Source organism: Rhineura floridana, chromosome 10, assembly GCF_030035675.1.
Source record: "Rhineura floridana isolate rRhiFlo1 chromosome 10, rRhiFlo1.hap2, whole genome shotgun sequence".
Classification (NCBI taxonomy): domain Eukaryota; kingdom Metazoa; phylum Chordata; class Lepidosauria; order Squamata; family Rhineuridae; genus Rhineura; species Rhineura floridana.
In genome coordinates this window covers 56,154,792-56,171,976 of record NC_084489.1, presented here as the reverse complement: position 1 = coordinate 56,171,976, position 17,185 = coordinate 56,154,792, and the positions used below count along the sequence as shown (strand labels likewise).

Here is a 17,185-nt window from a genome sequence, read left to right as displayed (position 1 = left end):
TCTCCATCTCCTTGCAACAGAACTACTACAAATTTGTCCTTAACAGCATATTAACCATTCCGAGCTCTTCATGCATGACTATCATGCTTTCTTTCAGTGGAGTGTGTACTGCTCCAAATCAAGAAGTAATAATAAAGGTCAGCTGGCATTCTTAGGGATGTTTTCCACCTGGGACCAAAACAAATAGTAAATAGTATGGATTAATTCGTTTTGATAGTGATAAATAAATTTCAGTCAATGTGTTTAATTGTCTGTAGGTTGGGAATCAATTTTTCTCACAAAGAGTATCTGAAATAAAATCAACCAACACAGGAGATTTTTGTTGTGGTGTTTTTTTAACCACAGTTCCTCTTAGTCTTTCCAAGGCATCATCACTCAAGTAAATTACTGGGTACAATGGCCACTGAGAACAAAAGAAAAATGATTGGTGAGAATAGATGTTGATAGGATTGAAACAAAAACAAAAAAGGAACCCTCCAATGGGGCAGGCCTAAGTATAACTGCATGTCATGCATATTTCCCCAAGGAAGAAGGTAATGAATGGCGGTGGCAGGAGGAAGACATTTTAAGGAAGCAAAATAAAAGGGTCGTGTATCAAACTGAATTGTGTTTGCTTTGAGATGCATTAAATCTTTGCATCATCTCAGTTTTCCTTGCAAAGCTTTTTAAAATATTGCAAAGAAGTTCAAAGCACATTCTTTTTGGGAGGAGCAATACCGTTGTATGGAAATTCTTGTCCTGTTTACTTAAGTGTATAGTGTGCATGTGTGTGTGTGTGTTAGAGAGAGAGAGAATGGTGCAGAAAGAGAATATATATATTATATAAAAAAGAAGAGAGAAATTAGTGATTACAAGACCGGAAACAATATATACTTTAAAAGTGCAATATAAGCAGGCCCAGGCCTACTATTGGGCAAAGTGATTTGCTTGGTCTACACAGGCAGCTGATTTTGGCTGTCATGAAAGGACTGGACGTTGTTTCCTTATTTTTGTATTTCTTTTTTCCTGCCAGGGAGAACAGGACTTTTCTGCTTCAAATGCGAAATGCACCTTAACATGGGGATGAGAACATAATTCGCTGCTTCGTCTCAGGCATCAAAATGTCTGGGGCTAGCTCTGCATGTAAGTCAAATATATTAAATATTTTCTTCTGGGATCATCCATTACCCCAGCATTGATATAATAATCATATCTTCCATTGGTGATTGTACATTATTCCTCTGGCAACTAGAATAACTGCTTATGTGAAAATAATTAGGAGACCATTAGGTGTATATTAAGGGCACAATCCAGCCAAAATTATGCACATTTAAATCCCATTTATTTTAATGGGCAAGTGAGGTACAGGCTTAATGCACTTCCACTGAAATTAATGGAACTTAAAAGTGCTTAACTTAGCTGGATTGTGCCCTAAATGTCTTTTAAAATGAAACTGCAGTTAAGGAGAGCTTGGTCATTAGAAAGAATTCAATGAACCACAGTTCATGAACCTCAGAATTAACACAGGAAAAGTGCTTAAGGAGAACTTCTGCTGACTTTCCCAGTTGAAACAGATGCCTAACTTTCCTCTGGTCATCTGAGAAACATCTCCCTTAAATGTGTTGTTAGGCATGTAACTCTGTGTCCTACTCTCTTCAGAATATCTCATATATCTTAGATAATCAACACAAAAAAATTAAAAGGTTGTTCCATTCTATACCTAATGCAGCTTACTTTTTTTCCCTTCCCAAGACCCTGAAAATTGCCTTTAATTTTCTTACTTTAATTGTTCAGTAACGGCATGAGAATTTTATGTAACTGAATCAGACATCTAGCCTTTATGGCTATCCTTAAAATTATCTACCTCTAGGAAGCTTTTATTCTAAATCCCTATATGGATTCTCTGAAATTATGATACATGAATTCTTCATACATCTTCCAAAGATGTTCACAGACCTTTATGTCACCAATGCCTTTAAATAAACTTCCTAATCTTCCCAAATGTGGTTATTTACTGTGAGCTAAGTCACATGACTCTTTCCCCCTTTTGACTTCCTCCTTCTGTTGAGAATCCTTGTGGAACTTAGAGCGTTCACTGCCAACAAATGTTCTGCAAGACAGGTAATCATCTCACACACAAAAAGGAGAAATCTCACTCCCAGTTACATACAAGCAGGTATTTTATTTTATTTGTTGTTTTTGTTATGTGCCTTCCAGTTGATTACGACTTATGGCAACCCTATGAATCAGTGACCTCCAATAGGATCTGTCATGAACCACCCTGTTCAGATCTTGTAAGTTCAGGTCTGTGGCTTCCTTTATAGAATCAGTCCATCTCTTGTTTGGCCTTCCTCTTTTTCTACTCCCTTCTGTTTTTCCCAGCATTATTGTCTTTTCTAGTGAATCATGTCTTCTCATGATGTGTCCAAAGTATGATAACCTCAGTTTCATCATTTTAGCTTCTAGTGATAGTTCTGGTTTAATTTGTTCTAACACCCAATTATTTGTCTTTTTTGCAGTTCATGGTATGCGCAAAGCTCTCCTTTTGGATCTTTTGGAATAGGGCTCTTGTTCTACCCGTTTTGTTGTCCTCTTCTATTTCTATACAATAACTATTGTAATAGTTCTCTTTGCCCTACATACTAGTCGCTATATTGTTGCATTTAGAGTTCTAACCCTGTTTCTATCTCCTTTTGCTTTCCTTTTCTCTTTAACCATTTGAAGAGTTTCTTCAGTCATCCATTGAGGTCTTTCTCTATTTTTAACTAGAGGTATTGTCTTTTTGCATTATTTCCTGATAATGTCTCTGACTTCATTCCATAGTTCTTCTGGTTCTCTGTCAACTAAGTTTAAAGCCTCAAATCTGTTCCTTATTTGATCTTTACATTCTTCTGGGATGTTATTTAAACATTACTTTACTCTGATTGTCGGTATGAACAGTTCATGCTCTGTAACGCAGTCTGCTTCTGGTCTTGTTTTCACAAAAAGTATGGAACTTCTCCATCTTCTGCTACCAGTATAGTCAATTTGATTCCTATATTGACCATTTGGTGATGTCCACGTATACCATCGTCTTTTCTGTTGCTCAAAAAATGTGTTTGCAAGAAACAATTTATTGGCTTCACAGAATTCAATAAGTCTTTCTCCTGCTTCATTTTTATCTCCTAAGCACCATTTCCCCACAATTCCTAGTTCTTCTTTGTTCCCTACTTTTGCATTCCAGTCTCCCATGATTATCATCACATCTTGTTTTGGTGTGTGATCAATTTCCTCCTGTACTTCTGTGTAAAATCTCTCCAATTCCTCTTCTGCGTTTGCCGTTGGAGCTTAGACTTGGATGATAGTTATATTAATAGGTTTCCCATTTAATCTCATTGATATCACTCGCTCAGACCTTGCGTTATAGCTCATAATTGCTTTTGCTACTTCACTTCTATTAAATCAACCCCGTTTCTTCTTACTTTCTCATTTCCTGCATAAAATATTTTTCAGTTGTCTGATTGAAAATGTCCCATTCCCGTCCATTTTAATTCACTCACACCAAGTATTGTAATGTTGATACGTTCCATTTCTTGCTTGACAATTTCTAACTTTCTCTGGTTCATGGTTCTCACATTCCATGTTCCTATTGTGTGTGTCGTACAACTCCAGGGTTCCTTTCGGCTTTGACCCAGCTGCATCATTAGTCACAGTGCTACTCATACTTGTCCTTTGTTCTTCCCCAGTAGCTCGGTGAATGTCATCTGATCTGGGGGTCTCGTCTTCCAGCACTATCTCGTGTTGCATTTGGATACTCTATTCATTCTGTTTCGTGGTAAGAGGTATTCAGAGGTGGCTTACCATTGCCTTTCTCTGAGTTTGGATGGATCTTTGTCTGGTGTCTCAGCTTTGACCATCCTGCCTTGGGTGCCCCTGCTAGGAGTCTAGCCTCTTGATCTAGACTTCTGATGGCATTGCTCTCAGCTTGTTCAACAGTCTCAAACCCCCTCACCATGTTAAGGTGTGCGTCCTAAAGGGAGGGGTATTTTATTTATTATTTAGTTATACCATTGATATACTGCTTATATTTAAATAAAACTCTAAGCAGTGTATGACAAATCAAAACATCTTAAAACAGCAGCTGCAAAAAACAATCAAAATACAATTAACTGAACAAAACATCCTCTTTAGTATCAACATAATATAAACACTGCATATAAAATTAAGTACAAAAATAGGAACAAAATAATAATATACATAATAGACTAAACAGAATATTCCCTAAGTTTCAAGGGGGGAAAAATAAGTTAAAACAAGCTTATTTTTAAACATAATGTTAAACAAATCAGCTCATTTCTTAATCAAACTATAATAGAAAGCAAAACAATTAAAACATTTTGCAGTAGCCCCACTCCTTTGATATTATTGTGTAAATTCTTCCCCATGTCAGACATATTAGTGCAGACAACTCTTATCTTCAGAATGAACATTTGTATGTTATGAATTTTGATGAAATAAGCAGGTTAAAGGACGATGTAGATCAACCCATAGCCTTAATGACATCTTCAGGCAAGCAGTTTTATCATCAGTTTTAAAAATATCATTTCTTATTTTGGCATTGCAACCCATCTCTTTGACTGTATTTTAGTAGCATGTTTGTTTATTTATTCATCTACCCAACTATTCAAGCTGTTTACTCTGCCTTTCTACCCAAATGGCCCTCAAGCAGGGGTGTAGTCATCCAGGGTCAGGTGTGTCTTAGACTCTTTACTTTTTTGGGACCAAGACCCAGGAGGGTCCTATGTCTCCAGGTCCTTTCCTGCTGATTGGAGACAATCAGAGGGAAAGGAGGTGAGTCAGCCACTGAGAAGACTGATTGGCTCCTAGGTACATCTGATGTTGTGGGAGAAGCCACAGTAGGGGACTGAGGAATGTGGAAACAATGACAGAGAGCAAGCAAAGGAAAGTGGAAAATGAGGTAAGGGAGGGGAGAACTTGGGATGAAGCGGGGAATCTCTCTCTGCTGCACAGCTTGTTTGTTAACAAGGATCTTATTCTCAACTCAGCAGCAAAAAAAGGGGAGGGAGGTGGAAGATGTGTGGTTTTGTTTCAGTCCAAAGCCAGGACAGTAGGGGAGGAGGGGGAAAAGAGAAATACGTTTGGGAGGGGGCTGTGTGTGTGTGTGAGAGAGAGAGAGAGAGAGGGAGGGAGAGGGAGGGAGAGAGAGAGAGAGAGGGGTGGGGGGTATTTCAGCTTTTAATAATGTTCTATATATGTGTGTCATGCATGTAAGGTGAAATTCAAATGAACACCAGAGGATCAGCTCCGACTAAATGCCGTTACTCTGAGTCTTAAGATTCCTCTAAAATTCATAAGCTCTGACCAAATACAGTTACTCTGAGTCTTAATATGACAACCACAAAGAGAAAGTCAGCAAAGGAAGTTCCTTACCTTACAGCAACTTAGTACTTTTGTCCATGTACATGCACAGAAAATAGTCAATGTAACTGAAAGGCAACACATGGAGATCTGCACTGATCACTGCAATATATCAGTAAGGAAAAGTAATCTAAACAAAGTGAAAGCTCTTTTTATTGTATAATCTTAGAAGGTTGTATAATCTTAGAAGCGAGCATGGCTGTGCGGGGGCGTGGTGTGACTATCATGAAGGGACCCTGCACTTCTGAATTTGCCACTATGCTACTGCCCTCAAGGAACCTAACAGTCCTAAAATGCTGTTAAAACAATGTGTTGGATCCAAAGGTGTCCTCCCACAAACAGAAGGCCCTCTTCCCTTTGTGGAAAGACTTGGATTCAATGTAGCTTCTGCAAAAAAATGGAGAGAGGCAATTTTCCCATTCCGCTTCCCACTACAGTTCTTTGTGCCACTTTCCACATTATTTTGGATGGTCCTCCAACCTTCCAGAGCAGGTCCAGGGGGGGGAGGACAGAGTGCAGGGAGGAGTCGTGATCAGAGAGTACTTCATTTCGTAAGCAGGGCTCTACTCTTGAAATTCTGGATCCAACCCAATATACAGAAATATCTAAGAATGAACTCAGCTGATGAACACCTCCAGGATTTTAGCTAAAATGGGATCACTAAGGTGCAAGAGAGGAGTTATCAGCATGCTTGGGAAAACCCTGATAGTTCAAGAAATACATTTTTTAAAAACTGTGGACAAAAAACCATGACCTTCCTCCTCCCAAAAATACCTCAGTCTAATCAAGATTGAGCATGCTCCATAGTGAAGAAATATAAAGTGATTGTTGGGAAAGAAAAATGGAAGGAAGGTGGAGAAGTGGAATGTCCTGTTTGAAGGAAATGGCTGAATGAATCCTGATAAGGAACACTCCTTTTAGGAGGAAGAATATTTGCGCAGGTCTTCATTTCTTATCTCCTAATCCCCCAGTGCCATGTTTTCTTTTTGACTTCACACATTGTTTTAGTAGAGTTTTAAATCCTCATTATTCAGGTGATCCTAAATTGATGTTTACTAGGAAGGAGTCTTAAAGGTTTTATAAAAGGGCATGAAATATTACCTAATGGCAATATGTTTCCATCTTAAGAGGCTGTCACAAAATGCAAATTTGCTATCATGGCAAGCCAAAGTATTCATAACATCAGATCTTTTAGATTCTGAATTCCACCTGCCCTCTGCATCTCAGGAACCAACCAATGCCCTTTGTCTTGGATGTGAAGTTAAGTGCACTGTTCATCATGGCTCCAGACTAGCTTTTCATCATTTCCAGCTCATCTTTTTGCAAGGTGAGCAGCTCATATTTTAGAACTTCCCTGGCACCAAACCTCCATTTATATTTCTATGCATGCTCACTCAAAACCTGGTAAATTAAAATGTAAAACTGTTTAAAACATCAATGGAGCGTCTGTCAGAGAATTTTCTCTTACAGGTTGTAACCTGTTTAACATCTGTTTAAAGAAACCCAATTAGTTTCTGGACGTCTAAAAGTCAAATACATTGTCTTGCAAGTAGCTTTAGAGCAAGCTGCAATGCTCCTCCACTTGGTAATTTAAAGGACTGACCGTTCAATTTATGAGCATTTGAAGCAATAAAATTCAGCCTGAACTTAATAATAGCACATTTTATGTGACAACGATGAGAATTACAATCTATAGTTACTGCGGTCGCCCTTTGGTCTAAGGAAAGATGACAGTGTTAATTATACACGCTCACCATTTGTCAGACTTAACTTGGCAGGCGATTGAACTAAAAACCATCTCCAGCTTGACTTCTACATTTTCTATTTTCTAATTCACTGGAACAAAGATAATTAGAATGGAGAAAAATGAGCAGTTTTTCCTTAGACGCTTACTTAAAACTATACCTCCCGTCTCTGGTGTGCAAATCTGCATGCAGTACAAAGCCATGCCAATCTTGTGGGTTTTTTAAATAAATAAATAAAAGAACTGTCAACATTTCCTTTTCTACCAATTCTCTCATGTTATGAATGTTAACTCATTCACTGTAATGCCCAATGGGATAAAACAAAAATACTGTCTGTCCATAAATCATTTTGAAGATTTTAAACACATTTTAAAGATTTTAACAAGACAGAGACTTCTCTACTTTCTTGTCCATTGTTCTGTATGTGCTGGGGGAATTGAAATGTGTTATTTTAACATTTTCCCCACCACCACAAATTTTATTACAGCCGCAACCAACATACACATTAGGGCAATACCTTTACTAGGCCAACCAAAATGTTTGAAAGTAGTGTGCAAGCTTTCAAGTTCTCCAGAATGATAGACAAAACTAGGGTTTGGGGGTGAGGGTAGAGAAAATAAAGTTGGCTTATGTTGGAGCCACAGGCAGAGTTTTGAGCTTGGAACTCCTCTGCTGTAATAAGCCCACCACTGCCACCCCCCCTTGTTTGTCACTAGGCAAGATGATCTATTTTATTTATTTGTGAGAGGACTCCAGAGGGTGCAGTTACTCCCAGCAGAGCTCCTTGGGCAGTCCATTGCAGTGGGGACCACAGACTTCAGGACCAGAAGTGGAGTTGTGCAGGAACACTGTGCACTGGGAAGACAATGAGAGCATCCAGCAGCATATTAAGGACAGCAATGTGGAGCATTCGCTCTCAGTCCCAGCAGGAAGCAAAAGGAGAATATTAAACGGCAGCAAAGTGGAGCATTCAGTCTCTGTCCAGTAGGAAGCAGGAGGAGGAGGACAGGAGACTGTTGTGGAGAGCAGCAATGAAGTGAAGGAAACTCCATGGAAAAGGGTGACAGAAGTAGAACAGCTAGAAGACAGCCTTCACCAGTGGAACTACAGAACCACTTCGAGGCACTTGAGGATGAGACTAGAGGACAGTCTGCAGGGGAAAAATTACAGGAGACTGTGACGTCCTTCCCCAGCACCACCAGTGAAGCTCTCACTCGAATGTCAGGTTTTCCTTTTACCATTTTCAGCTCTAGCACAGATTTCAACAAATCCCCTTGCTAGGCCTCACTACCCCACACTCTGTATCTCTTATAGCCTTTAGGCCTCAGTCTCTGCCAGGCTATCTCGATACCTTGTGTCTATGGGTATAGGTAATTCACACAAAAAAAACCCTGCAGCCTCTTGTCTCTGAAGCATACAGCCCTGGGTTTCTCTGTGGGACTGGATACACTTTCCTCCGATCGGCCGCTGCCACCATTTGATACAACTGTTCAGCCTTGGTTACTTGCTATCCCCCCGGTATGTGTTTCCCAGCTGAAGGAATCAGGCTTATGTTTAACCAAGAACGTATTTGTTAAGTATTAGAAATAACAAGATTACTTTTAGAATGTTTCACAAGTGTATGGTTTCATCTATATTCTGTTAGGTACTTGACTTCTTACTAATTGCCTCAGAACTCCGACTCGCTCTCAACAACAACACCGACCATCCACGTCCAACCTCCCTCTCAACCTCTCAAACACCACACCTTCCTTACACCTTCTAAACACCACCTCCTGAACACCACCTCCCAGATTCAACTGTCATTCTTCCATTTATACTCCCAGCCATTCAAACACTCAGCCAATCATCCAGCATTCTACTGCTCATGTACTCCCCCCTCCTCTTTCACTCCACTTACCATATGTCTTCTATATAAACAACACTTACCATATTTACAATATAAGCAGGAACATCACAGAGACCCATGCGGGAAAGAGGCTGAAGCTCAGTCAAGCTGTGGCAATGAAACCCTCCCCCATGACAAGAAGAACAGTACCAGTGGGAGATTCCCTACTGTGTAGGACTGAAACCCAAGTATGCCGAGAAGATCCAGAAGATCCAGGTATTCTGTCTCCCTGGAAGATGGATTAGAGATGTGATGGAAGGGTAGCCATTGCCCAAAAAGCCCACTGACAGATATTCCTTTCTTCTCATCTATGTGGGAACAAATGATACTGCCAAGTGGAACTACAAAGAAATCACATCAGACTTTGAAGCTCTGGGAAGGAAACTGAAGGACTTTGGGGCCCAGATAGTTTTTTCATCCATCCTTCCAGTACTTAGAAGTAGACAGGGAAAGAAAAATACTTCAGGTGAATGACTGGCTGCAAAGGTGGTGCCCATGTCAGATATTCGGATTCTGAGATCACAGGCTATTCTTCCTAGAAGATGGACTGCTGGCAAGTGTTGAGTTGCACCTCACAAGAATGTGTTTGGCTACAGCACAGAGAACTTCATCAGGAGAGCTTTAAACTGAATCCTAACAGGGAGAGAGAAGCAACCACCCAATCAAGGAGAAGACGAGAATGAAACTTTTGCAAAGCAAATTGCCAATGTTTTGAGGAGGCATGATATAGTAGTAATGGTGGACTTCAATTACTCTGATATCTGTTGGGAGACAAATAACTTTGTCCTACAGAAAGTGGAGGAAGCAATTAGAGGATCAGCTATCCTTGACTTGATTCTAACCAATAGAGATGGTGTATGAAGTGGCAGTTAAGGGAACTCTGGGGGAAAGTGATCATGCTATACTTTAGCACTTCATTTTAATGGAAGCGAAAGCTCAGAGTCACCATTCACATACCCTGGACTTTAGGAAAGCATATTTTAATAAACTCAGAACAATGGTAAGTAAGGTTCTGTGGCAAGCAACCCAAATGAGACAAGGAGTCCAAAATGGGTGGGAGTTTCTAAAAAAGGAAATTCTAAAGGCACAATGACAAACAATTCCATCAAGGAAAAAAGGGGGAACCAGCAGAAGAAGCCAATGTGGCTTCATGGAAAGCTTAGAGATGACCTGAAAACAAAAAAGGACACATACAGGAAGTGGAAGGAAGGCCAAACCACAAAGGAAGAGTACAGGCAGAACGGAATGGCAGGGATGGCATCAGAATGTCTAAAGCTGAGAATGAGCTGAGGCTAGTGAGAGATGCCAAATAAAACAAAAAAGCTTTCTTCAGGTACATCCACAGTAAAAGACAGAAAAAAGAAATGGTGGCACAGCTATTCAGTGAGGATGGCAAAATGATAACAAAGAAAAGGCAGAAGTGCTCAGTTCCTACTTTGGCTCAGTCTTCTCTCACAAGAGGGTCTATACCCTACCCCAAGAAGCCTGCTCTGCTCCCTCCCAGATGGTTTTCCGGAGACTTCTGAAAACGTTCTTGTTCTGGAGAGCCTTTGGGACGGACTGAAGGTAGAGCCTGACACTGATTTTATGCCTTCTATGTTAATTTTTACCTCAGTAGTCCCTTCAGTACCACTCCCTATATACAAATATATCTGTGTGTATGTGTGTGTATATGTATATATGTTATTTTATGTATTTTAATTGCATTTTATGCATTTTAATTTATTTTAATGATTTTCTGGTTTTTATTGTGTACAATTTTATTATGTACATGCTCGATTTTATTGTAAGCCGCCCTGAGTGCCCTATTATAGGGTAGAAGGGCAGGATAGAAATATTTTAAATAAATAAATAAATATGAACACACACACACCACTTGGGAAATATGAAGTTGAAGGGGTAGGATTGCAGCTTGAAATTGATAGACAAATGGCCATGGAATACCTAATCACTTTGAATGAGTTCAAATCTGCAGGGCCAGCGAACTGCATCCTAGAGTATTGAAAGAACTTGCTGAAGAACTCTTGGAACCACTGTCTATTATCTTTGTGAAATTGTGGAGGGTGAGTGAAGTGCCTGATGACTAGAGGAGGGCTAATGTTGCCCCCATCTTCAAAAAGGGGGAACCGGGGAACTACAGACCAGTCAGCCTGCCATCAATCCCAGGGTAAATTATGGAGCAGATTATAAAGCGGACAATCTGTAAGCACCTTGAAAACAGTGCAATGATTACTAGAAGCCAACATGGAGTTATGAGGAACAAATTCTGCCAGACTAATCTTATCACATTTTTTGATCAGGTAACCTCCCTTGTAGATTGTGGGAATGCTACGAACATTATATATCTTGACTTCAGCAAAGCTTTTGACAAAGTGCTCCATGATATTCTGATTAGCAAACTAGCTAAATGTGGGCTGGATGGAACAATTATCAGGTGGATCCACAGTTGGCTACAGAATTGTACTCAAAGAGTGCTTATCAATGCCTCCGCAGGGCTCGGGCCTGGGCCCATTGCTCTTCAACATTTTTATGAATGTCTTGGATGAGGAGGTGCAGGGAATACTTATCACATTTGCAGATTATACAAATATGTGAGAGATAGCTAATACCCTGGAAGACAGAAGTCTGGAGCATTGGGCTGAAAACATGGACATGTCATGGACAGATCACTGCTTGCTGAAGTTTAGACTTACCATGGCTTTTCCCCTCTGCAAGGGTGGGGGACCTATTAAGTTGGTCCGCCCCCAGAGACTAATGGATCCGGACAGATTCCAAAGGGCTCTGGGGAGTTTTCCAGGGGCTGGCGTTCCTGTTGAAACCCTGGTTGAACTGTGGAATACAAAAATGACCCGGGCTGTTGACATGATTGCTCCTGAGAGCCCTCTCCTGTGTAGAGCTTGTACGGCTCCATGGTATACCCTAGAGCTGAGAGCGATGAAACAATATAGGAGACAGCTTGCGTGCAGATGGAGGCAAACTCCTAGTGGATGCAATTATACACTGGTAAGTGCCTATGGTAAGCTGTATTTAGGGGCAGCGAGAGCAGCAAAAAAACAATATTTTGCTGCCACTATCAAATCATCAATCTGCCACACAGCGGAGCTCTTCAGAATTGTCCAGGGGCTATTACACTCTGTAGAACCATCTGAGGCACGCTGTAATGAATTTGCTAGGAACTTCCAGGATAAAATCTTTAGCATCCGCCAGGACTTAGACTCCAGTGTTATAGCAGGTGAATCAAGCGATGTATCCAGAGCACAGCCTTGTCCCGATTTCTTGGATGAGTTTCAGTTGGTGCAGCTTGAGGACATTGACAAGGTGCTTGGACAGGTTCGTGCAACCACTTCTGTGCTGGATCCTTGCCCTTCTTGGCTAATAAAAGCTAGCAGGGGTGGAACAGCCGGCTGGGCCAGGGAAGTGATTAATGCCTCTCTGTGAGAGGGGGTGGTCCCTGGCTGCCTGAAAGAGGCTGTAGTGAGACCACTCCTGAAGAGATTCTCCCTGGACCCAGAAAATCTTAATAACTATAGGCCGGCAGCAAATGTTCCATTCCTGGGCAAGGTCCTGGAACGAGTGGTTGCAGGCCAGCTCCAGACACTCTTGGATGAGACCGATTATCTGGATCCATTTCAGTTGGGTTTCAGGCCTGGTTTTGGCATGGAAACAGACTTGGTCACCCTGTATGATGACCTTTGTAAGGAGAGAGACAGGGGGAGTGTGACTCTGTTGATTCTCCTTGATCTCTCAGCAGCTTTCGATACCATCGACCATGGTATCCTTCTGGGGAGACTAGCTGAGTTGGGAGTGGGAGGTATACTGCATTGCGGTGGATCCACTCCTACTTGGCAGGTCACCTCCAGAAGGTGGTGTTTGGGGAACATTGCTCAGCACCCTGGACTCTCCAGTATGGGGTTCCGCAGGGGTCAGTTCTGTCTCCCATGCTGTTCAACATCTACATGAAACCATTGGGTCCGGTCATCCGGAGCTTTGGAGTGCGTTGCCATCAGTATGCTGATGACACACAGCTCTATTTCTCCTTTTCATCTTCTTCAGGTGAGGCTGTCAATGTGCTGAACCAGTGCCTGCCTGCGACAATGGACTGGATGAGGGCTAATAAACTGAGGCTCAATCCAGACAAGACTGAGATGCTGCTAGTGGGTGGTTCTTCTGACCAGATGGTGGATGTCCAACCTGTTCTGCATGGGGTTGCACTCCCCCTGAAGGAGCAAGTTCATAGCTTGGGGGTTCTCCTAGAACCATCTCTGTCACTTGAAGCTCAGGTAGCCTTGGTGGCACGGAGTGCCTTCTACCAACTTCGGTTGGTGGCCCAACTACGTCCCTATCTGGACAGGGATAACCTGGCTTCAGTTGTCCACGCTCTGGTAACCTCCAAATTAGATTACTGCAATGCACTCTACGTGGGGCTGCCTTTGAAGACGGTTCGGAAACTGCAGCTTGTGCAAAATCTAGCAGCTAGATTGGTAACAGGGACCAGACGGTCCGAACATACAAAACCTATTCTGGCCCGCTTGCATTGGCTGCCTGTATGTTTCCGAGCTCAATTCAAGGTGCTGGTTTTGACCTATAAAGCCTTACATGGCTTGGGACCACAATACCTGATGGAACGCCTCTCCTGATACGAACCCACCCGTACACTACAGTCAAGATCAAAGGCCCTCCTCTGGGTGCCTACTCCAAGGGAAGCTCGGAGGGTGGCAACAAGGGAGAGGGACTTCTCAGTGGTGGTCCCCAATTTATGGAATGACCGTGGTGACGAGGTGCGCCTGGTGCCAACACTGTTATCTTTACGGCGCCAGGTCAAGACTTTCCTCTTCTCCCAGGCATTTTAGCATGTGTTTGAAATTGTTTTATATTGTTTTAAATTTTAAAATTGTGTTTTAAATTGTTTTTAAAATATGTATTTTAAATTGTATATTTGTTTTAATGTTTTTGATTGCTGTAAACCGTCCAGAGAGCTTCGGCTATGGGGTGGTATACAAGTGCAATATATAAATAAATAATAAATAAATAAAGGAAGACCATGAAAATAAAACCACTGTTTTAAGATGCTCCAAAATTAAAAGAAAAGCTGGAAACGTGTAATTTCAATGTTTTTCAAGGGAAACAAATTACTGAACAGCTGGTTGAGTATGCAAATAAACATTTGGAATTAAAATTATATTTCTTCTAGCTCTTCAGAAAAATATTTCTTTAAGAAACATAAACAGAATTCAATATTATGACTTAGGATAATTGATTCTTATTTGGAGTAGTTGGCAGATACATCAAGACAGCCATATTTGTGTCATTTGCCTTGCCCAAACAAAATTTGCAGAGACAATATTAATGCCCCAGGAACAACCTGTAAATCTTTCAAATTTTGTGGCACAATATGGTGAATTAATACCTTTTAAGAATGTCTCTCAATTCAGTTGTAAACCTTTGTTTCACTCCTTTTCCTTCAACTGATGATGCGTCAGGGAAACTTTTACAGAATCCATTTCCTTTCAAGAAAAGAATGTGTTTTGATGAAACTTTGTTTCAATATCACCCTATTGGTTGAGAAGGAATGGTAGGGAACCATCATCTGGCACATGCAGCAGTACAATTCCCATGACAAAATCCAATTACCCAACAAGTTCAAAAGTGCACCTGGCCCCTTCTTTGTCTTTGCTTACAGCCTCCATGAGAGTCTGTTCAACTACTACTTCCTCTTATTCCTACCAAACATTCTCAGATCCCTTACCTGATTTCTAGAAAACCTTATATGTTGCACATGACTGGCCAGCCAAACAGGTTTAAAGGATTCCTTGCATCAGTGAGGGGGATAACTTGAATTGCTCTTCTTACTGGTAAAAAAAAAAAACCAAGGAGACTTACGGCTGTTTACAAACTAAGACCAAAATTATGCACCTTGCATGTGTGTAAAGCAGACTGAAGAGCAGCTCCTCATAAATTTCCATTTTAACCTCTCCCCTCTGACAGGGATGATCCATAGACAGTTGTCAGAGAGGAACCAGGAGTTGTGTCAGGAGACAGCTGGTGCTTAGGCAAAGTCCTGGCCCAAACCAGAAGCCTTTTCTAGTCCTTTCTGTCTAAGAAAGTCCAGTGGCCAAACAAGGCAGACAGGACCAGAGCCTGAGAATGCTTCACTGTCAGGAAGAGTTCTCGTAGCTCACCAGTAGGGATGGAGGAGAAATCCAATCAGTTTGCATTTAAAGCCAAATTTGTCAAATTTGCACTTTCCAAAACAATATGTGAACTGAAACACAGCCATTCTTTGAAACTCACACATACCCAAATTTCACAATGCATTCTCTAACCAATCAACTTTTACAAAAATGCAAATAAAGGGAAAGTGTGCATTAAAATGAATATATTAATGAAATATAGTAATGAAAATAATATACAAAAATGTTATATTATGAAAATTGGTTTGCAAAAATTTGTACATTAGTCAAAACTGCATGCACAAATGCGTTTATTGGGAGAAATTCACTCTAAACTGTTAAAGAATTTTCATGAGGATTTTTTAAAAAATCACAAATTGCTGCAGAAATGTGGAGAACCAAATTTAAGATTGGAAAAATAAGAAACTGAGACAACTGAAATAGAGAGGTCCTTCCATCCTATATATATATCCACACAAATGTGCCCAAAGTGGTTCACAACACAAAAGAAAAAAAATGCGTATCAGTATAACATTACAATAACAGTCCAAGGACTATACAAACACAATATAACAATCCAAACAAGGAATTCATTTTGATAACATAAATGTTATAACATTTAAAATACATTATAAAATACACTATCAGAACATATGAACCAGAGTCAGACATGAAAAACATTTTGGGTACAGTGAAATATCAACAAAAATATAAGCAGCAGCTAGTTCTTCAAAAATGCCAAATGCTGGACACAGCAAGCAGATTTCTTCAAGCCTTCTTTACCTGCCCACACCTCACATCATATATGATGTCAAGTAAAGGGCAGGTGGATGTGGATTGGCCAAAGCAGCCTTGTAGGCCAAAAGGAGAGGCCTACCTAGGCCTATGGGTTGGAGGTTCCCCACCATTGCCTTATGTGGAACAGCGCTACCACCTGCTCTGTTTGCTCAGGCTGCAGAATGGCAGCTTACTAATTTACTGTAACATGAACTTTCAAAGGCAAGAGATGAGCTTTATCAATCAGCTCATTTGGCTCCAAATAGGTCCAAGGGAAAGTTGATATTCCCATTCGAGTTTGTGGCAGATCCAGCACAGTCATGATGACATGGAGATTTTAACAACCACTGTATAGCAGCATTTGCCAACTGGGTGCCTTCCAGATGTTTTGGACTACATCTCCCATCACCCTCTTCTGGCATGTGTCATAATGACTGTGCATTAATGGCTGATAGGAACTGTAGTCCAAAACATCTGGAGGGCACCAGCTTGGGGAACGCTGCTATAGAGAGCCAAAGTTTCACAACTGTCACCTCTGGTTGCCAGCATATCTGAAATCAATAGGAAAGAAAAGATTATTCTATATTATGCTAGGTGAGTAATGTTATATGTGCAATATAAAAACATACATATATCATGGGGCTGATGGGAGTTGTCTTGCTTATTTGTTGAATTTATGAATCTCTTCCCATAAAATGTCTCAAGTGATTTAACATATAAACAACAATAAACACATACATAAATACAATTTTAATCCAAGGTATATTAAAAACAGAGACAAAAATATTATAGTCTTAAATATCTGAAGGGGCATCAGGTTTGGGAAGGCTGCCATAGAGACTCAAACCAAAATTACAATCTCAGTGGCTTAATATTTTTCCAGATTATTTAGCTAATGTGATGTATGGATGTGAATCTATAACAGCATCCTAATATTGTGGGATTTATTGAGAAGCTTAGGTTAGCATCATTGCAGCGACAAAAACCTGGAGAAACATCAGCAACAGAAGTCTGTTGTAGAGATAATAATTTTAAACTTTAAACATATATTATTGGCCCCACAAGTCAAAACCATTAAAAAGCACTTTAAGACTCTTCTAGACTGTTCTCCCATTAAATCACAAGTTTGCTGAAACATACAAACACTGTAATTTTGAAAATAGTGGGTACTTTAGGAAAGGTAGGTGAATGTCCTTAAAAGTCTCTAT

The 17,185-nt window shown here is 40.6% G+C and overlaps 1 long non-coding RNA gene across 1 annotated transcript in view; it reads right to left on the bottom strand.

The window, feature by feature from the left end:
• Window positions 1-16,411: 16,411 nt before the first annotated feature.
• The window catches only part of LOC133365260 (uncharacterized), a 63,546-nt gene continuing 62,772 nt past the window's right edge, over window positions 16,412-17,185 (bottom strand). Inside the window, exon 3 of the long non-coding RNA XR_009758148.1 lies at window positions 16,412-16,528. This is a non-coding gene — a long non-coding RNA (uncharacterized LOC133365260). The remainder of the gene's footprint in view (window positions 16,529-17,185) is intronic.